This window comes from Pogona vitticeps, chromosome 1 (genome assembly GCF_051106095.1).
Source record: "Pogona vitticeps strain Pit_001003342236 chromosome 1, PviZW2.1, whole genome shotgun sequence".
Classification (NCBI taxonomy): domain Eukaryota; kingdom Metazoa; phylum Chordata; class Lepidosauria; order Squamata; family Agamidae; genus Pogona; species Pogona vitticeps.
In genome coordinates this window covers 82,616,846-82,639,820 of record NC_135783.1, presented here as the reverse complement: position 1 = coordinate 82,639,820, position 22,975 = coordinate 82,616,846, and the positions used below count along the sequence as shown (strand labels likewise).

At 41.3% G+C, this 22,975-nt stretch overlaps 1 long non-coding RNA gene across 1 annotated transcript; it reads right to left on the bottom strand.

The window, feature by feature from the left end:
* Nucleotides 1-1,535: 1,535 nt before the first annotated feature.
* Nucleotides 1,536-12,461, bottom strand: LOC140706352 (uncharacterized). Its single transcript, XR_012085995.2, has 2 exons — nt 12,210-12,461; nt 1,536-1,691 (listed from the first exon to the last, which is right to left on the bottom strand). It is a non-coding gene; the product is annotated as an uncharacterized LOC140706352 (long non-coding RNA).
* Nucleotides 12,462-22,975: the final 10,514 nt, after the last annotated feature.

Genomic DNA, 22,975 nt, shown 5'->3' with positions numbered 1-22,975 from the left:
ATACTTTTCTTAGCGTTTCGTACTGAGTCGTCTGCCTTTGCACTGTGGGATTTTATCTCACCACCAGTTGCACCAGGTATCTTTATTTACTGTACATTTTTCTGTTCCCATTAATACCCATAGCACAGCATAAAATTAAACAGGTTGTAGTAAGGATAACATACTTATTGCAAATTATTGAAAGAATGGACTAAAGAGACCTCCTATTTATGTGGAATAACAGAAGTCCCCTGACTCAAAGTAAAAGCTTATATTTCTTGAACATCCACTCTGTCCGGAAACTAGAACAGTGTTGTGTCCATGTTGATCTGTTGCTGAAAAAAATGGATTCCAAATCTGTGCCTATATATAAGGACTTCTATTCAAAGTTTTTATGGGGATGAATGAGGTAGATAATGCAGCACCATGCAGGTGTGTTATTGATTCCCTAGACATGTTGCCAGTAAGTAGCCAGCAGCACTGCTACTAGCTGGATAGCAAGACCCAAATGATATGGGCAATTGGCAAATATTAAACAAGTTACTTTTTAGAGTTTTAAAAATAGCTGAACATCTAAGCTATCAAGGCCAGTGGAAAATTCAGTTAATTCAAATCAAATTGGTGGCAAACAAAAATAATGTGAACTCCTTTAAGGTGATGCAAATTGTTATGTGTGATGGGAAAGCTAATGCTCCTATGGGACTTATAAGACCAATATTTCAAAATTCTCCACCAATCAATTCACAAAATGGTATTTTACAGAGTGGCATAGCACTTGACAAGTTTCTTTAACTCAACGTATTTCTGTGGTGTTGGCAGAGGAACCATGATGTATAGTTTCTGTGACTTAACTATGTTACGTCAAAGGGGTTTCCTTACTGCTGTACAGTGGTGGCTTGACTTACGAATGTCCCGATTTACGGCTATTTCGAGTTACGACCAGCTCCGGCTGCAAAATTTTGCTTCGACTTGTGGCTGGAGCTTCAAGTTACAACCAGGAAATGGTAAGGAAAAAAGGTGGGGAATTCAAATTGCTAACTGTTAGTGGCAAAGAGGCTGCTTCTTTGTAGCTATTTCACCCCAGCAGTTAGAGATTGTGCAATCGGAGGAGGCTTCGGACTGCCTGGTAAAGTAAGGTGCTGCTTTCTGCTTTTAAAAAACTATTCTTGGTGTGTATTGCAGTGTGGTTTTGGGGTGGGGGGGTTATGTTTTTGTGCTGTGATGGGTCTTGCAGTTTGTTTTTTTGGTTTTTCCCCCCATTTCCGATGGGTCTTGTGGGGTTTGTTTGCTTTTTGCTTTTTTTTGCATTTCCGATGGGTCTTGTGGGGTTTGTTTGCTTTCTGCTTTGCTTTGTTTGCATTTCCGATGGGTCTTGCACGGTTTGCTTGCTTTCTGCTTTGCTTTTTTTGCATTTCCGCTGGGTCTTGCATGGTTTGTTTGCTTTCTGCTTTGCTTTTTTTGCATTTCTGAAAGGTCTTGCATGGTTTGTTGGCTTTTCTTTTTTTCCCCTTCGGCTGGAATGGATTAATCACGTTTCCGATGGGTTTTGCAGTGGTTTTATTTATTTATTTATTTATTTTTGTGATTTTTTTCCCCTTCGGCCAGAACAGATTTATTGCATTTCAATGAATTCCTATTGTGCTTCGACTTACGACCATTTTGAGTTACGACCAGAGTTCCGGAATCCGTTAAGTTTGTATGTCAAGGCACCACTGTATTTAGAGAGAAAACAAGATACATCAGAAGGAATTCCCTAATCTCTCATGGGGTGAACTTCAGTTTCTCTTTAGTAAATGCAAAGACCTTTATTTATAAGTACTACATGGCATCAGATGTTGGTTATTTCTGGAGACCAGTAAACATAGATTAGCAGTTCCTTCTGCAGTAATCTAACTAGACAACTAAGCAAATAGCTTTGCAGCTTTGTCTCCTTCCATGAAAAAGAACTGTAAAGTCTCTCTGGCTAAAACTGAAACTTGTGTGCCTCTTTTACCTTGCAGAATAGAAATAATATGCTCAAGCTTAAATTACAGAGCTAACTACTCCATGGAAACAGTTGTATAATTAATGTTCTGTTTCTTTGCTTCACTGCTATCTTTCCAGGAGCTTACCTGCAACGAAGTACGTAAATGGTGGTGGTTTTGTGATGAGGGATCCTAGCCCAGGATCCAGCAATCAAGACACGGAGACAAGTGTCATGAACCAAAAGCTCTCCTCACCCTCAGTGAGAGGTTTATTTTATAGTACAGAGTAAACAATCCTAACAGCTAGTAAGCTTCATAGTCATGGATTACATCCGTGCGTTAATCAGCAATGCTAACGAGTAGGTGTGTTATCAATGTTTTGTCTTCATGCAAGGCCTTGGCTCCAGATAAAGGCAAGATGATCTAATTGTTTTCTGGCTACTGAATCAGGGTCAACATGACCTCTCCAGACGTGGTTTGCCAGCGACCTAGATGAGGTCACATCTCCCCCTTTTCTTTAGCCGTTGATAATAAACCTGTCGAGGTGATAATGGTTTTGTTTTGGAGCATGAAGACATGAAAAGATTTAGTAAATTTGGCAGGCATTGCAAGAAGCAGCAAAAGGCAATTAAAATGAACCCAGACATGATAAGCCATTGCACTACCTTTCGAATCCAGCCCACAGGTAACCAGCTCCAGAGAGCATCCCACCATGCTGGACCGATTTGCTCTTTGATAGAGGCTGCATAACTTTTTAGAGTGTTGATCTGTTGTTGAATTCTATTGCTGTTGTCTGTTAGATTAAAGCAACACATTTCTTTTATGGCTTCACAGCCCAAATGCTGTTGTAATAATAGATAATCAATAGCAGCCCGATTGTCCAAAATGGCTTGTCGCAGTTCCTGCTGTTCAGTTGCCAATAAACTGATAGCAGTGGAAGTAGTGTTAATGGTTTTTGCTAATAAGCAGGCAATTCGTGCAGTGTTGCGAGCATTTACTTTTACCATAGCTGGTAAGCCTACAAAACTAAAATAAGAGCAGAATATTCAGCTTTTGAGTATAAGATTACATTGTAATATGAGTGATGTTTCTGGTACAATTCCATTGGAGATTGCCAGGGTTCAGAACCCCCCAGGAACCTTTGCTTGGGTACAGTTTATAATGCGGGCACATGTGTTGACTGCATTAGCAACATGAGGTGTAAGTACCTGAAATGCTTCTGCAGGCAGCTGTTGTTGAATAGGTCCCCAATTCGGTAGAGAGGAATATTGTATCTGTGACTCATTCATGAGTTTACTTAATCCTGAGTCAGTACCAATATTACCAGGGGCTTTACAGACTGGAACAAGACAAGTACTTAATAAGCCATGTATGTCAGGTACTTGAGAAAGACAGAAGTCAGTAGTGTTAACCTCCTCAGCAAGACGAACCCAAATGTTATATTGTAAGCGATCGTGTAAAAGCAATGCATGTGTTGGTGCACACAACATAATTGGAAAGATACAAATAAAATACATTACAATAGTAAGAGCAGAGTTATAATTAAGAATGGTGATAATGGCGGCCAGAAAATTCTCGGGTGTAGGTTCCATCTGAGTAAATTGCAAAAGTCCTGCGGCCTCTGCTGAGAGAGTCTTAAGGGCACCCCAAGTGACAGGTGGTGGCTGAGGCTCCTGCTGTTGCCATCTCTGTTCCCTTGGTGTCATCCTGGGACTGTTCTGGCGTGAGCTGAAGTCTGGGATTGGAGTGGTCAGATGTCGAGGCCACAACATGATGTGGTCGCACCGAGCTGGCACCCTCAAAGGACCGTCTGGAGTGTCAACCGCCACGTAATCAGCCAACCTGGACCTGGAGCTTCCGATAGCGAACTAAGGGTTGGACACCTAGAGTGTCTATGAACACAAGTGGTTAGTTTGGAAGAAAAGGAAACAAAGGATTTAATAAAAAGATAAAGGACAAAGCATTGATGAACTTTAAACGAACGTGGAAGCCTTTATTGGACTTTGTAGGTCTTTGACTGTAATAAAGAATGATGATATATAGATAAGGAGACCTTTAAAACTTTGAGTATGAACAATTATTAATGCAGTAACTATTGAAATGATTCTTAGAAGGAAGTGAAGAGAATTGATGCAAGAGTGAATTCTTTATACATGAGACCATGGATTCTTTATTCATGAGACCCATCCTTGAGACCCAGGCCTAGGGATAGTCCAGGGATAATTCCCCCTTTTCTTTTAATTCTGCTAAGGCTGACTTAATACCAAAAGTATCCATGGGCCATAAGTGATTTGGCTCTAAACCATGTGGATTGGGATAGATACGTAAGTTCAATTTGATTAGCAATATTAAAGACTATTTATAGCAGCAGCCAACTTTGCTCTTTGAGTTGTTGTTTTCAGTCCTGTAAACTTGGATCTTTCAGAAACATGTGAACACAGATAAAACCTGATCTTGTAATTGTACAGTTAGCTGGCATGAAAAGAAAATTTAGATAGATATCTCCCAATGTGGAATGTTCTAATTAGGGAGGTATTCAAACATTGTCACATATAGTATAACTCCTTAAAGCTTTAAACACAAAAACGTGAGTGTGGTGTGTGAACAGCTATGTATAAACACTACAGCATTTCTTCAACCTATCTACTGGGCTTAGCTTATATACCCCTATAGGACCTAAATATGGAAAGATACATAACCAGAATTAGCTAATAAGCTCTATGTTTTACCATCAGCAGAACCATTGCAAAATCCATCTCTGCGCAATCAGTGAGTCATAAGCATCACCTTGTTTCCATTGCTAGGAGTGCATGAACACAGCAGACTGCTACAAGGAAAAAGGCAGAAAATGTTAAGGTACACAGAACTGTTGCATAGAAATATCTGGAGAATTAAATGTTAAATGTGCGCTTTCCACAATTTCTTGCCCTGTAGACTTAAAAAGAAATCCTATGCTTCAGGGTGATTCCTTATTGAGCACACAAGATATTCAAATACAGTGTTGGATCACATGTCTTAAAGCAAGTAACAATTAAAGTCATAGAAAAAAAATTCAAAAGCTGTCACGTAACAAAACCTCAAGAAGATGAACTGTCTGTGAGGAGAATACAAGATGCTGGGAAGAAAACAAATGGTTAATTGACAGAAAACACAGAGAAGCAGGCGCTTGTCTTTTGGAGAATTCAACATTACCTGCAGACAACAAAAAAAATTAGCAAAAGTTGATTACGGCACTATCTGGAACAAGCTTTGGCAACACAAATCTGTAACTGCTTTAATGCGGGAGTACAAGTTCAAAGGAGTGTCTGATAAGTGCATCTTTCACTAATTGTAAGCCTATCCTTCTAGTTAGGGATGAAGAAGAGAACTGTAATTGACAGCCGTGGTATAGCTAAGATTGGCAGACCATCCACGATGAAGTTGTTGAGAGATCATGTGTATACAATGCTAAAACTGACATGCAATAGATGTGTTAAAGATGCAAAATTTTTATGCTCAGTCTGTTTATTCCCTCTGAGGTTGCACAAGCATATTTACAGGAGTTAAGTGTTAACAAATGATTCTCTCTTAGACTGTCCGAGATGAATAGCATTCTCTTGCAGAACGCCCAGAATCGCTGATAAGAAGTCTGGGCTTTACGCCAGGCTATGACCTAGAGTTTTCTACTTCACAGAGCAGGGAAAACAATACAGACTTTATGTCCTAGCAGGCTGCACTGTATCCGTGGATGAGATTAGACCCATCACGCTGAGATATTTAGGAAACTACTAAGTAATGCAAGGTATGATAGAGGAACAATGCTTTAAATATGAAGTGAATACTAGCTTCCATACATGTCCCAGTATTTTTACTGCTGGGTCACTAATTAAATTACCTGTTGATGAATGACTGGCCTCATAACAAAAAATTACCTGTCAAAATGCTTAGGTGTCATCATGGAGCTGTGACCATAACACAGTCCTATAGACTTGAACAGCCATAGACTCAGAGCAAATTTAACCCTATGCAATAATGGCTCTTTGACAGTAATCTCAAAAAAACTTTTACATCTGTTGAATTTATTTTGCCTCTTATGACTGTAAGAAATAGGGAAAAAGCTTTCGGATTTTCTGAGCTTTAAACTAAGAATTGTTTCTCTGAAATTCAATACTTATTACCCTTTAAACCTATTACCCTTTAATATCTGGCCAGCTGATAAGACAGAAGAAAGCGCTCCTTAACGACAGCATTCAGCAGAAAAGAACATAAACAGTTCCTGACACAAGCAATCATTTACTCGGAGATATAGCAAACTGCATTTAGCAACCATGAGATCAACTCCTGTGGAGGTGCAACAGCTGCCCCCTTACTCGGAGACGTAGCAGACTACTACCTGCACAGAAGACACACAGCAAGCTTCCCTTGCAAACATGACCTGAAATAACTCTCGCAAATCCCCTGGGGGCTGCCCTGGGGGCTGCCCTGAATCCCATTTCTCTCCGCTGTAATGTGACCTCATCAGCAATGTGGCTGGTGCGTCCAGACCTGCCCAGAAAGGAGGCAAGCAGTCAGCTGTTTCCCCTGTTTTGGCCATCTCTGGTCTTTGAAGACCATCAGTGGCTGATGCAAGATTAATTTTCATTTGCTTAGGGCAAATGATTCCTTCCTCTTGTGGCAGGAGACCCCTGTTCCAGTCACTAGGGACTGGCTGTTGGACAGATGAGCATTTGGGGAGAGCCTCTGTCCCTTTGTCTGTAAGACTGAGTTGCAGTTCACAGACCCCTTGAGATGGGAGCAAGTCACAGCAAGCAGAAACAGCGGCCTCATCTCTCTGAGCTAAAATCACACAGGCAGGGTCCAACACAGGAGGACTGCGAGGCATCCCAGGCGGTTCCGCAATTAGCAGGGAGGCCGAAGGGAGGGGAAGAAGAATTTGAGGGAGTTGTTTAAACAAATTACTTTCACCTTCTGGAGCAAAAAGAATGTTACGTTGGCTCACTGGGGTCTCTCGTATGCCAGATACTACACAACCCTCTCGAGAACTCTCACTTAAAGTTTCAGTTTTTTCCTCTACAGGAGCAGACGGTAAAGGATCTAAATTTGGTGGAGGCAATGCTGAAGAAGCAGCAGCAAGGGGGGCCGGTGGAGGCAGCGCTGTAGAAGCAGCAGGGGGGGCTAACACAAACTGCGGAGATGAAAGTTTTTCCTCTGCTCCTTTTAAAAGCAAATTGTAGTTTCCATGAAATACAGAGAGTGCCTCATAAATAACTTTCCAAGTTAACAAACATGTAATACTTGCTCTTGGCTCTGACTGCAATTCTTTCCCTATCTTTTGCCAAACTTCTAACTTCAAACTTCCATGCATAGGATACCAAGCACAACTCTGATCTATCTCACTTAACAATTCCAATATTTCTTTATCTGACACTTGTCTCTTGCAATTCTGCTGAACGAGCCTACTTAGCTCTCGAGCGTGTTGCTCCTGTTCCTTAGTATATGAAGAGCCCATGCTTACCCGGGAGCTGACGCTGGGTGCACGAAGACTATTCCAGTCGAGGGCAGCAGGGTGATGGGAGCTGGGCCTACATCAGAAGAATGTCGGCTCGGCTGATGGGAGCTGGATGATCACGTCGGGGTCACCAACTGATGAGGGATCCTAGCCCAGGATCCAGCAATCAAGACACGGAGACAAGTGTCATGAACCAAAAGCTCTCCTCACCCTCAGTGAGAGGTTTATTTTATAGTACAGAGTAAACAATCCTAACAGCTAGTAAGCTTCATAGTCATGGATTACATCCGTGCGTTAATCAGCAATGCTAACGAGTAGGTGTGTTATCAATGTTTTGTCTTCATGCAAGGCCTTGGCTCCAGATAAAGGCAAGATGATCTAATTGTTTTCTGGCTACTGAATCAGGGTCAACATGACCTCTCCAGACGTGGTTTGCCAGCGACCTAGATGAGGTCACAGTTTTGCAATTATAGTTCATGTTCACAGGTTACAACCTGTCAAATGCAGTAGTATTATATGGGTCAAGTGATTAAAACATTCCTAATTTACTTTTCAGATGAAAACATGTGAAATGGGCCACCAGCTCAATTAATCAAACCAAGAGCTGGTCCCAAGCCATTAGAGCTCAGTGACCTTGCTGGTTTAACAAATGAATTGGATCTACGTATTGACTCAAGTGTGGGCTTTGAAATATTGCATTGCCAGATGGCTGTTTTAAGTTTTTGTGTAGACTTGAAAAGACACAGCACTTTTTTTGCTCGACAAATATTCATATATATAAAAATCAAACTGTGAAAAAAAAACTCACCCCTTTTCAGGGTTTGCACAGGCAAGATTGCAAAGAGTGGAAAATCCTCTCTGAAAACATTTATGTGGCACCAAGCAACATCTAACTCTTTAACTATGTTTCTTCTTGTTCACTAGGGGCTTGTGAGAAGAGTGTCTTGATTTTACTGCACAGGAAATGCTGTAGGAAAGGACACCCCAAGTTATGGGGAGATTTTTTTTTCAAGTGCTAGCAAATGCAGCAGGGTCAAGTCTTAGTGGGCGGATGAGAAAACAAATACAGCTTAGAAGTGGGAGAAGAAAATACAGTGTGAAACTAAAAGAAGGTGGCATGGGGATGGAAAGTGTCCCAGGATTTGGAGGAGATGCTCAGAGGTAGAGGCCGGGTGACTAGAACACTCAGCCTGCAGTGGGTGATCACTCATTTCTCTGACAAGTACAGAATGTACCAGGAAACAAATGTGTGAGACACAACTTTAACCTGGGAGAGCCAGGCAGATATTAGGCAGAGGCTGTTGTTATCCTGAGCCTTCAGGGCATAAGGAACTATTGCAACAGGCATACAGTCAAAGTTTCTTGAACAATCTGCTTGTCAGAAGTAATCTTCCCGACCCACCAACTCTCATATTTTTGTTAGCCTTCACATCTCACTCACCTAAGCATCTGAAGAGGTATTGGTATATGATTCCTATATGACTGATCATGTGTGTCCATGTATCAAAAAACTGAAAAAAATAGGGGATCATAGTTTTTGGTTGCTCTTTTGAAACAGACTTTCTAGATAGTCTAGGACAAGTATGTGAGGAGCAGGGGATGAAATTGCCCATTCACTGGGAGACCATACCATTGGTGTTTTATCTCTGTGAGAAACAAAGCTCCAAGGCCAAAGCAAATTAGCAAAGAATGGTTTCAGCCAAAGAGAAGGGAAGGGGAGATAAGTTATTCTCTACTTTGTAAAGGATAAGAGTGATTCAAAGCCTGGTTGGCACATCTCATTGAAGGATTGCATATTGGAATGATGCATATAAAAATGGAGAGAGATGTTACTTAGTTTAGCCTAGTCATCTCTATGTTATGCTCAACTACTGCCTTGTTTCCTGATTTATACTTTACATATGCTCTGGAACTATGCTGAAATTTTTCTAGAATATAGTATTAGCGTAGGACAGCTAGGTTTCTTGTTTTCCAGAATTATTCTCCCCTCAAACCTTTTTGAATGCTCATTTGCTCCAAAGCTTTTTGACTGCTTCTGTAGCTTTTGAAATTGTTTGGAAGCTTTGTTCTTGTTGACTTTTTTCAACATCTTTAATAAAACATAAAATGTTACAGTTGTTTGGTTATTTGGGGAATAAGAGGATTGTTGGTACTAAAGACAGGCCTTGCCTCAATCACCTACTGGGAGCCTATGTATTTTGTGAGTATTACTATTTTGCAAAATTGCCATAAGAATCCACTTATCTTTGTGGATTTTTGGTAACTCCCTGGTCCACTAAGTAGTCAGATTGACTTCAGACTGTTAGGAAAGTAACAGGAAGAAAGATTTCCCCCAGACATCAGCACCTTTGGCCTCCTTGAACTTTACTTACATCAGGAAAGCCTGGGCAGTGTGGTTCAGTGATTAGTGTGGGCTTTTCTGACCCAGCATAAGCTTGACACCTTGCATGTATACATATATGTATAGGTATATATATGGAAGCACACCTCAGGCATATCCCATGAATAATATGCACTTGATTATTAAGTGCCCTGCAGATTCTGTAAATGATAACTGACTATGCAGAAAGAAAAGAAGTCAAAACAGAAACCTGTCTGCAAAAAACATACTGAACTCAGCTGAGGATTTGTCCCAGGGCAATGTACTATTATTCTGTGTTATTAAAAATCTGTAACTCTCCATCTCAGTAGGAGAAATTATTTTCACATAGTGTATCCTTGTAGTGGCTTTGGGATTCTTCAGTATGGACTTAATTTTTATTTGATACTCCCAAATATCTCTACCAATATATGTTCCTGTCAGACTGTATGATTTTTTTTCCTACTGAAAGAAAATAATAACAGCTTCCATGATCATTTAAGCTGGCATTTCAGCTTACAGCTACATATGAAAAGTCAGCCTGAAGCTATGCTGAAATTACTACCATGTTTTCCCGAAAATAAGACAGGGTCTTATATTAATTTTTGCTCCAAAAACACATTAGAGCTTATTTTCAGGGGATGTTTTATTTTTTTCATGTGCAACAATCTACATTTATTCAAATACAGTCATGTCACCTTCCTCTGCTTGCTGCACAATGGTGGAGGGGGCTTTCACTTTACTGGGGGTTATTTTGGGGGCAGGGCTTATATTACAGGCATCCTGAAGAATCATACATACTAGGGCTTATTTTCAGGTTAGGTCTTATTTTCGGGAAAACAGGGTAGTTAGGAAGACAGGCACTAGACTGGAGATGGGATTTGTTGAATAAATTTGGGAGCCAACATAAAACATGTCAGAATTGCACAATATAGCACAATACTGTAATTGGTGTATAAGGCATCATATCAGTCTCCACCTTTGTCCCCCTCTATCTTTTAAGGTGAACACAGGGGCATTCATAGAATTATGTTTTCATTGTTACAACAACTCTGTAAGGTAGCTGAACTGAGAAAAAGTGGGCTATGTATCTGTTTGGTTTCAAAGCTGATCAGAAATTTGAAGCAAGGCTTTACTGGACAATGTTTGACACCATCTATTACACTACTTCCAATCCCATTTTTTTAAAATCACTGTAAAGTCATGTGGTATATATTTCAGTAGGCATGTTCACATTGACTTAAATGACTTTGAATAATTTCCATTCTGTTTGTAGAGTGCACCTTTGATTAATTTTTCTAAAGTATAAGCGGTACATCATTAAACTGAGTGTCTCCTAGTGATGCTCCTGGCATGGCCACCATCATCCATGTCCTGGTGGACTTGCTGTGTAAACCGCCCAGAGTGGCCTGAGTTGCCAGATGGTCGGCATAGAAAGAAAGAAAGAAACTGCCAGTTTGTTCTGGGGCTTTATTCAAAATGCTGGTCATGACAGTTAAAGCCATTTATAACTTAGGTCCAAGCTAACTGAAAGACTATACCTTCCTGTACAAGCCCCATGTATACTGAGGTCCTCAGAGCAGTGCTTTCTCTTAGTTCTACCACTCTCCCAAACACATATGGTGAGGATCTGAGAGAGGGTTTTTGTTTGTTTGTGGCTGCTCTCATATTATAAAACTCCCTCTCTTGGGAGGATGTGTTTGGCTCCTTCCTTCCTTTCCTTCTGCTGGCAGGTGAAAATATACTTCTTTAGAGAGGCTTTGAGGGAGCCAGAAGGCTATTAAGATATGGAGATCTTTTAACATTTATAGTTTTAGAATAATGTTTTAAATATGGATATATCAAAGTCTATAATTTTCATTTGTTTTAACTAATTGTTGATTTATTTATTTTTTGTATGCTGCCTTGGGTCCCCAGTAAGGGCGAAAGGTGGGATAAAAATCAAATAAATAAATGCTTTAAGGCTTGCTCTCATTGAGCTAAATCAGGTACATAAGATTTCCCTTAACGAACAGCAGCTTCAGGTCCACTGCTCTCCTTACTAAATCTGATCAATAGCATCCATTTAGTTAATGATGTTGAGTCATGCTGCCAAAAGTAGGTTTTTAATCAGCACCCTTTGTTTCTGCCCTGTCCTCTTTCTAAGCAAGGTAGCCTAAATTGGGTGCTCGTTCAGTTAGTTCACCAAAAGATGAACTTTTATTTTTGAAACACAAATCAGCAAAGGCATTCTCTGTCTCCTACTCCCCTACTCCCCACAAACTACAAGGCAAGCAGCAGAAGCAACAACAACGAACCAGACCGAAGGATTCAGGCACCCTGGGAGTCTAAAAAGGATCATGTCATTGCCTGTTAGATGCAAGAGTCATTGTGAGCTGAAGCATTAGAGGATTAGTGAGTCACTTATACCAGTTCATACCTCTGGAACATCTCCCTGTGGTTTCCACTGCAGTTCAGGAACATTGTTTGTCTGTATGTGTAAGGAGGCTGATGGTAGATAGGAGCTGCAGGTCTCATTTCTGGGAAGAGGGCTTAGCTAATTCCGCCAAATTCCTTCCACTCTCTGTTTCGCTCTTCGAAATGAGAGAATGCTATTACAAAAAAAATGCCTTTTAACGCAATAGCAGCAAGGCATGAGATAACGCAAGAGCAATCTCACATAAAAGCGAAGAAAAGCACATCCTAATGCATCCCGGAGCAGCCTCTGCTGAGCCAGGTGCCTCTGGGACGCCCCAAAACTGAGCAAAAATAGTGGTGGCCATTATGCTGAGTATCTCCGCTCCTGCCCCCTCCCAACTTTTCACTCACTCATCACCACAAGCCAAAGTCAGATACTGTACCGAATTGCGTAGGGGCAAAGTTGATTTGAGAAGTCAGCAAAAGGGGACTAGCATTTCCAGAGATTTTTTTTTTTAAATCTGAGCGTGTGAATGAGGAGTCACGCCACTCCAGAGGCGCACTACTCTGCTCAAAAAGGGCCCTCTGACCCCCTCGAAAACGCATCAGAGAGCCTTGCGGGAGGCGGTGCTGCCCCATATTCACGTCGGCCTTGCGGTGCAGGGCGCCAAGAAGGGCTTTGGCGGTAATGTTGTTGTGCTTTGACTCGAAGGGCCCGGGCGACTGCGCCCAACGGGGACCCTCTCCAGGAAGGGCCCGTCTTGCAGCCTCGAGCGCCGCCCGGCCGCCTTTCATCCGCCCACTCAAATGGCGGGCAGAGGAGCAAGAAAAGAGACTGTGAAGGGAAAGAGGGGGGCGGACAGCCTGCTCGTCAGGTTACTCGCACGGTTCCCTCTGAGAATCCACTGAATGACTCACTCATTCTGGTTCGTTCCTTAGACAGCACCGCGAGCCGAGAGGCGGCGGGGGCGGAGGGGCGGCGGCGGCGCGCTTTCACTCCAGAGCCTGTGGCGGCTCGCTCGCTGTAGTGTTTTGTTCCCCACAGCCAATTTGGAGCAGCAGCGGCACCGCCGCCTCCTCCCTGCCAAGCGAGGCCCGTCGCGGCAGCGTATTCTTCCCAGCTGCTGGGGGGGGGCAGCCCTCGGCGACGGCCAAGGGACAGGCGGGCGGGGGAGGGAGAGGTGAGAAAAGGCCGTGACTTCAGGCGAGGGACCGTCGCCAGCGAGCGGAGAAATCCCCGAGAGGAGCTGGAGAGGGTGACAGCTCCCAAAAGCAGGAGCGACCAGAAAGCAGGCCCGTTTCCTTTCGCGCAGAGCCACCTGTCCCGTTCCCCTTCTGGCTCAGCCCACGCCAAGTTCTTAAGATCAATGCAGAATTAGTTCGCGCTTGCCCTGTTTGGTCGCAGAACAGCAAAAGGATGCAGCTGGCACATCCACGAACCGCTGTTCCTTCCATCCACTTTTATTGTTTGCTTCAATGTATTTGTAGCCTGCCTTTTCTCTTAGTGAGGTCAAAGTGCTACACATAGGTCCCTGCCCCCTCATTTTATTCTCACAACATCCTTGTGAGGCAGGTCAGACGGAAAGCCTGTTTCCACTGCCAGAGTAAAACCGCAGAGAAAGTGTATTTTTTGGATTAGTGCTTAAGTCACATGGACTTTAGCCCAAATACCAAACTTTTGTGGCGGTGTGTGCCACTGCCAGTGCTATAGATGCTGCCACCTTCATCTCTTGTCCACACACACATATATGCAGGACCACAAGGAGAAGAGAGAAGAGGGGGAGGCAGGAGGGTGGTTTCTACCCCCTAGGTGTAAGAAACCCAAACTTTCTACCTAGAAAGCAAGCCAGTGGAAGAGGAAGAAGAGGAACCACCCTTCCTTTGGGGCTCCAGTTCCTGGAGAAACTCTCCCCATGGATCCCCATGGTTTTTATATGTAGAATCACCTCAAATCACAAAAGCATGGGTCCCAGACATTGGTCCCTATAGATCCCCATGAAGTTTACATATAGGATTATACCAAAGCACAAAAATATGGGTCCCAAGCATGGGACCCCATAGATCCCCATGAATTTTATATACTGTATAAATCACAAAAACATGGGTCCCAGGCATGCCTTGGGTTGGTACTCTGTGGGCACAGATGGGATCTATAATTTGATTGCGGTTTGGTGATAAAAATCCTATGAAATCATGAAAGGGGTAGAAACAGGAAGAGTGGCAAGGGATGAGGGTGGTGGCAGGTGACTGATGGGAATAGAAAACAGGAAGGATTTGGTGGGGCTGAGGAGAAGAGGTTGGTTGAAGGATCGGACAGAAGGGGAAGAAAGTACAGTAGTAGGGGCTGGAAGGGGTGGGAAGGAGAGGGAAGGCTTAGCTGATTGGTGGCTGTCAAAAAAAAAAAAACCCAAAGAAATGCAGAGCATGGGCATTCATGTATGTGGAAGGGATTCATTCATTTGCTAGTGTTTGCCTATAGTGAGAGCCTCCGGTCACATGCTTTCAATCAGCACTGAGAAAGAAAGAAAGAAAGAAAGAAAGAAAGAAAGAAAGAAAGAAAGAAAGAAAGAAAGAAGACAAGGAGATCTCCCACCCACTCACCCCCCAAAAGCTGCAATAGATATGGAATTCTTGAAGTTTTTTTTAAAAAAAAATCTTAAAAGAGGAGTGGCTTTTTAAAAGGAGGGTGGAGGGAAGTGGATTTTTAAACCAAAGTTGGGGTATAAATCCCAGTAAACCTTACACTTTTGGCACCAACAAAAAGGGGGAGTGGAGTAAATGCTGTGTCTGGAAGAGGCCTTAGTTGGCAATGGAGTTGTAATGCTTTTACTTAGTATTGAGTGTTACAATTTGTTTATGCCTGTCTTTCACCAATTTCGCTGCCTCTTTGCTCATACCAGGCTCAACTTAAAACCGCTGCTTCTCACGTTTACAAAAACCCTTCCTGACTTGAGATCAGGGCACCTAAGGGCCTCTTATCTTTATAGTATATTTCCATATTCCGCAATCTTCTCTTGATGGCTTTGTGACAGATGGTGCTGGTCCGATGCCTACATTGAGATCATTATGGCACCAGAGTGCTGTCCTCTGAAGATGCCGGCCACAGAGACTGGCGAAACGTTAGGAAGAACAACCCTCAGAACACAGCCAAAGAGCCTGAAAAACCCACAACAACCATTATTACTATGTATTTTTAGTTCTAATGCATGGTACAGAACTTTGCACTTCATCCAGGCAACCATAATATTTATTTTTTTATTTTATTTATTTATTATTAGACTTTTACCCTGCCCCTCTAGACAACGTCTACTCAGGGCGGCTTACATGGATAAAAACACAACAATATGACAATATAAAATCATCTAAAACACAGTTTTAACACTTATTTCTATACAGCATATTACCAAGATGGCATAACTCGAGAAAGAAAAGATAAGGATCAATTAATTGACTGGAGGGAAGGCCTGCCTGAAGAGCCAAGTTTTTAAATGGCTTTTGAAAACACCCAGCGAGGGTGCCAGACAAATTTCAATAAGGAGGGTGTTCCATAGCCGAGGGGCCACTGCATAAAAGCATGCAGATTAATTTCAGGATGCTAGGAATTTCCTGGGATAACCTGCTACACAAAGAAGTACTAAAGCACATAAATAAAGACCAAGAAATAATAAAACACATGGCATTATTCTGTTACATTGTGTGGTCATGGAAGGGCAACCACATAAGCATCCCCTGTGTTCCAATAAGTTCACCAGTTGTAAGACTGGTAATGCACATGGCTGTGTAATCAGTTGCACAACTCACGCTTGCCAGCATCATAGAATCATCATAGGGTTGGAAGGGACCTCGGAGGTCTTCTAGTACAGTGGTTCTTAACCTTTGTTACTCGGATGTTTTTGAACTGCAACTCCCAGAAACCCCAGCCAGCACAGTTGGTGGTGAAGGCTTCTGGGAGTTGCAGTCCAAAACTCCTGAGTAACCCAAGGTTAAGAACCAGTGTTCTAGTCCAAGCCCCTGCCCAAGGCAGGAGACCTCATGCCATCCCGGACAGATGGCTGTCCAGATGGCATCAGGTAAAGCTTACATGATTTTCCATATACAGTACTCTGAAGAGGATATGAGCCACAAAATTAGAAAGCAAGCATATTTTGGTTATGGAATGAGAAACAAAAGGAACACATTTTTACCTCTGATCATTCAAGGTAGAATTAATAGGAAAATATTTGAAATGTGAAAAGATTCTGAAAGAAGAAAAACTTACTGGATGAAGATTTTGTAAACAACATCATTGTTTACAGCTGTTACATCCAAAGTTAGAAAGCCATAATGGTACCTCCTGCAGGAGAGAAACAAGAAGAATTTGCAGGAATTTGCAGTTATCTATTCTGAAATTGTAAAGAGCTGATTATTACTGCCTGCCTATTTTCTTGAATAGCAAACTGGACTTGGCCATTGAGGTATTTATCAATCAAAACAGCAGAGGCAGGGAATGGGATTATTAATACATTCATCTTTAGTGTCAAGGAGACACTTTTTGGGATTCTTTGTCTAAGTAATCAGTCTTAGATTTGAATAGAGTCAATTGAAGTTACTGTATGTACCTGTTGATTCATCCACTGATTAGGGTCTGCTTTCATTGATATCAACAGTCAGATTTAGCCAATTTACACTAACAGTAATTTTTTTTTTAAAAAAATAATAATTTTATATTCAAACAAATTCAGATATATCTTCTTCCGGAGATTCATGCGACCCCCCTCGCTGGGTATTTTTAAAAACCAATTTAAAACATGGATGTTTAGGCAGGACTTCCCTCCAGTTAATCTCTGATTCTTTCCCTTTCTCTTTTTCTTTTGTGGTTTATTTTTCATATTTTTTTTCTCCATCTTGAAGAATTGGCTATTTAGTCTAACAATTCTTTTTTATATATATTTATTGTCATATTATGTGTTTGCAAGCTGCCTAGAGTGTTCGCAATGACCAGATAGGGAGGATATAAATAAATAAATAAATAAATAAATAAATAAATAAATAAATAAATAAATAAATAAATAAATAAATAAATAAATAAATAAATAAATAAATAAATAAATAAAGCCAGCCAGCCAGCCAGCCAGCCAGCCAGCCAGCCAGCCAGCCAGCCAGCCAGCCAGCCAGCCAGCCAGCCAGCCAGCCAGCCAGCCTGTGTAGTCTTGGTAATGTATATGGTCCTAGGGGCATACCTAGAAGAACAGGAAACAACTTCTGAGTATTCTATACCTAGAAACTCCTGGAAAGGGATGACATCGTCTAGGTAGAATCAACTGGATGGCATGTAATTATGCCACAAGATGCCAAGCCTCTTTCAGTTGTTCAATCACACCTCCTGCACAGTGAAACTTACACCAGACATGGAGAGACAGGAATCCTGTTTCTTCCTGTGCACTAATCTGCACCCATACAGTGTGCCTCTTCGTTTCATTATATCCATATCACACTTCTCTAAGTGAAATATTTGCTTTTGCTGGTTGTAGTTCCTTCAGCTTTAGAAAAGCCAGTTTCCCATGTGTTTTAATCATGAATATGTGCCTCCTCTGACAAGACAAAGCACAACCGATATTCCCAGGACAGTGCTTTCCAAGCAAAACCATCTTCATTATTGCACTGAATTCTTAAATAAAGTACTTTCCAGTCCTATCTAAGTGGCTGTACTATCAAAATAAACAAAGTTTAATTCAATTGCTATAATTACATGCAAATACAGAAAGAAATAATATGTTAAATGGTGTGTTTTCCCTCTTGCATTTTCTGTACTACATGAACTGTTTCTGTAATAGAACCACCTATACTAGTCTTTTGAAAAAAAGAAGAAGTATGTCACATGGGATTTTAAGAATAAATGGATGTCATATCTTTGCTGGAAAGACAAATAAGGGCTTGAACACATGTGCCAAAAGAACCCCAGTTACTCTGTTGTTTCCATTTTATACATTTCTGTTCACATGTCACATGGATAACATAAATTCATTTGGTCAGCCAATTGTGTTTTTCCCCACCTTGCCAGTAGGGTTGTTTTAAAATATACCAATCATGTATTGCTTCAGTCTTACCATTTCAGCACATGTGAATGTTGCTGTTGATGAATTACTGTGCAAATAAGTCTGTTTGGGCACCATGGCCAATGCATGGCCACTGCACTTGTATCCTTTTTTTTTTTCCAATGCTTAATGATAAAATCTCTTACTATCTATGGAAAGTTCTTGCAGCAGCAGCTGTGTGTGCAAACCCTGAAATTCGAACAAGGCAAGGGTGGCTGTTATCCCAAGCAGAATGAAATAAGACCAAGAGGGGCAATTTTCTATTTGGGGGTTCATACAGGGGGTTGAAAGAGAGGGGTTCTCCTCTTCTTCCTCTTCCTCTTTTGCAAAAAACTGGAGCAGGGTGAGGCTCCCTGCCTCCTCCTGCTCTCCAGCCCTCCTGAGAAAGAGGAGGAGGAAGCCTTGGTGGTGGCTGCCTGAACCTGGAAAGAGGTGTCTCTGGTGTGGGCTTGTTTGTTTTTCCGTTGCCTTGCCATGCCTCCAGAAGCTGGAGGAGGAGGAAGAGGAGGAGGAGGAGAAACAAAGCCTGGCCATCAGTCCCACTGGACAGTTCACTTCCCCTTCTTTCTCCCAGATCGGCCTTAGGAGTGCATCTTAAAAGTGGCACCACCACTACCTCCACCCCCAACAACAGTGACAGGAGTGGCAGTGCCATGAGCGGGAGCAACTGTCCATTTAGTCTGCACAGAGATAAGGCAGCCATGTCTCCTGCCTGCATGTGTATATGCCACTTAAGCGATATATCACTTACAAATTAAAAAAAAAAATTAGGTTAGGAGAGAGAGAGAAAACTGGACAGAAGACGAATTGGTTTATATGAGATTGTACATGTATCCTACAGAATTGGAACAAATAGCAAGAAATGTACTGATTAAACTGACAGTCGTGTGAATGAGCCCAACGGTATATCTACCACACGACTATTCATTTAAATATATTGATATTTTTTAAAAAGGAGGAAAAATAAACGATTCACATGGTCCATCTGATCTGGCCCCGGTGTGTGTTAGGACAAATCAAGTCTGACCTCTATAGAGAAGTAAAAGTGACAAAACTGAGGCTATCATACTTTGGGCACATACTGAGAAGCTAAGACTCACCAGAAAAGGCAATAATGCTGGGAAAAGTGAAAGGCAATAGAAAAAGAGGAAGACGAAACATGAGATGAGTTCACTTAAAGGAAACCAGAGCACTGAATTTGCAAAGATCTGAGCCGAATTGTCACTAATAGGAGCTTTTGGAGGCTGCAGCCTTTTTGGGACACCATGACTAGAAGTGACTTGACAACACAAAAGTACAACAACAAATTGCTTTATTTACATAGCATTATCATAATCCTATGGGATAGATTACAATTTTGTTTAAGAAGAAAAGAGAGAAATGAGAAATTCATGTTGAAATACAGCTAGCTAACTGTACAAAAATGGCCCTGAGGAAGACAAGAGGAAAGGTTAGCCTACATTTCAGAAAAGTTTGTCTGTTTTGACTGAAGGTATGACTACATTGATAAATAATATGGAAAATACTCCAGGATTGTGTGATGGTCTGATTCATATTATTTTCCTGTGACTACATGATGAATCAGACTGCAGTTCCCCACTCCCATCCATACTTTTTTCCTCAGCTGCTGTGGCTTCTACTTTTTAAAAAAAATCAAATGCATTTGCATTGAGTCAGTTGATATAGGAGGGACGTGGTGGCACTGCGGGCTACACTGCAGAAGTCTGTGCTGCAGGGTCAGAAGACCAGCAGTCGTAAGATCGAATCCACGCGACGGAGGGAGCGCCTGTCGCTTGTCTCAGCTCCCGCCAACGTAGCGATTCGAAAGCATGCAAATGCAAGTAGATAAATAGGGACCACCTCAATGAATGGCAACTAGCAGCCTTCTGAGAAAATCTGTTGGCACTTGACTGACTCCACCCACTAATGCTGACCAATGGACTTTTCCTTACTCAGTCTGGGTACCTATAGCTTTTCAAGTGAATTCAGCATCCATGGCTGGATGGCACAACTCTGTTCCCTTAATGTAAGCTGACAATTTAAAAACAATACACAATGGATTGACAATGTTTGCCATGATATCCAAAGTCTTTATTCATATTAGAGCATTCCATAGTTCAAAATTATTGACACACAAGAAATACAGGCAAATTTTTTTAAAAAAAACCACTTAAAACCTTTCCTCAACTTCAGTCATTGTCCAGGGGATCGGCATCCATGAAGTGCTTCAGTGTTGTTCTAGTACAATGCTTCTGGAAGTGAAAGATTTGCCGGCTGCACGCCATTGCCCAGCAGATGCCCGAGTGTATTCACAATGCTTCTCCACAACTTAGAGAGGCTGCTTCTATGTCCAAAGTGTGGAATGAATAAGTCCTTCAAGTGGCACACCAGAAGAATTAAAGAATATTAAAGAGAAAAAGATCTGCTCAAATGAAGGAAATATGTGGAGATTGCAAATCTTATGCTACAGTACAGATAGTAGCCATGTGTACAAAGTAACAAGGCCCAGTTAAATTAGAATTACTTCTATTCGTAAAAAGGAAAATAAATTATTTTTAAAGTTGGTGACTGTATAGCGCTTTTTGAAAGACATGGATGAACACATTTCTGAATGACAAGCTTTCTATTTTTGCTCAAGGACATTACCTTTTGCCTGTGACCAAGGCTTAGTGGTGATTTATTTTAAAAAATTAATAAGAAAAGGCAGGAACTGAAGAAGAAAATGCATGCTTTCCCCAGAGAGTGACACAGTTTCTGTCATGATTTTTTTTTTTTTTTTTACATTTGCTAACCTAGTGCTAGGGCAGCTTTTTTTTCCTTTGGTCGCTGTTTGGGATAATAATGTTTGTTGCATGCTTAGGCAATAGCTGAATAGATGTCAGAAGTCCAAGCCAATTTGATCTAAAAATAACTGTGCAGTACATTCTCTGTCAGCATTATGTTGATTTTAGCAGTTCTTTGTGTTTCAAAGGCCAATAAGAATCTTTATTACATATTCCTGGTAACATATCAAGTTGCCACAAAGGCCAGAACTCAGGTTATCTGACTTGAGTGTTCTTCGTTGCAAAGTATTTTATTGCTATGATCATCAGGAAATAGGGATAATTGGTCTTCAGTGCTCAGCAGATCGCCAGCATAATAGTACATTACGCAAGGAAATTGAGGTGCCAGCCCACAAATTGCTTTTACAAAATGTTTTGTTTCCTTTGGATTGTCCGGTTTTGATCTATGGATCACAATGTAACCAATTCTGTACAAATCTAGGAATAAGATTGTCATAGAAGCTGGTTGGAGATTGTGCAGAAATGGCATGGAGAAATTCTTCCAATAACACCTAAGAATGGTTAAGATAGTGGTGCAGAAGAGCCACTCTCAAGCAGGGGGTCATATGAAGGGGGCCCCAGACTGGAAACCATTATTGACACATGACCTTTATAAGGTTTTTATGCGATTTATGTAATCCTAATTTGGCCGTCATTTCTTTTTGGCATTGGCCATGGCCAAAAAGAGGTTGAGAATGGCTGGTGTACAACATGTGACCCTCCAGATGTTGTCAGACTGCAGTTCCCTCCAGCCCTAGTAAGCAAAGTCAATGCTGAAGGATGATGGAAGTTGCAGAGCAATAACATGAGAAAGTCTATATATTCAGCATCCTTGGATTAAGGCAGTGGCTCACATAATACATATCCATTGCTTAAAGATCATCCAATTGTGTGTGCATGTGTGCGTGTGCACACACACACACACACACACACACACACACACACACACACAAACCGTACAGGTTTAACTTTCATTTTTATTTTATTACCACTTCAAATAGTATTTATTTATGCAGCAATTTATATCCCACTTGTCTAGTTCTAAAAAAGTACTCAGGGAATAAGTAATAAAAGGCAACAACTCTTAAAAGCAAACCAACAATGTAGCAACAAAACCCATAAACAATAAAGGATCAATAAATAAAGGGAGAAAGGGAAAAAAGTTTGCTTAATCAATAGTGTCTTCAAAGTGCCAGTGAAAAGCAAAATGGGGAAGAGGGGGAGAGACTAGCAAATAATCCTGGGCAGGGAGTTCCGTAGGTTGGTTGCTACAAGAGAAAAGGCCTTCTTTTCATGCATCCATTCTAATGAGATAGGAAAAATTTCTCATATAATGTTAGATAAATATTCCTATTTATCTAACATGGCCGAATGCAGATTTTTAATGACCTTTATTTTAAAAAAAATCATACCTTGAACTAATTATAGGTAGCCTTATGCAAGTGAAAACACAATGTAGTCCCATAAAATATGGTCAGTTGATCATGAACAATAATGAGATTGTCACATCCTATAAAGTCAACAGAGAGAGAAGATATTTTCTATTCCGACTTGTTTGTTCTATGTATAGACTTTGTATACCAATCACAGCAGTTTCCAGCATAACCTCTTAGACATACATATAAAAAAATAATGAATTGAGAGTAAATACATTGGAGAACACAACATTAGTTGAGCTATCTCAAGTGTACTCAAGGCTTATGTAAGCAAAAAGCCTTCTGCAGGAAGTTGACCCTTAAAGGTGAGCAACACCTTTAAAAAAAGTTTCATGCAGCTGACCAAATCACATAGAAAAGATACTGTGCTCCTAATTAGCTCGAGCCAATGCTAAGCATGATGTAGCATAGAAGGCAAACCAACTACATTGTTGTGAGTAGGACTTAAAATTCATC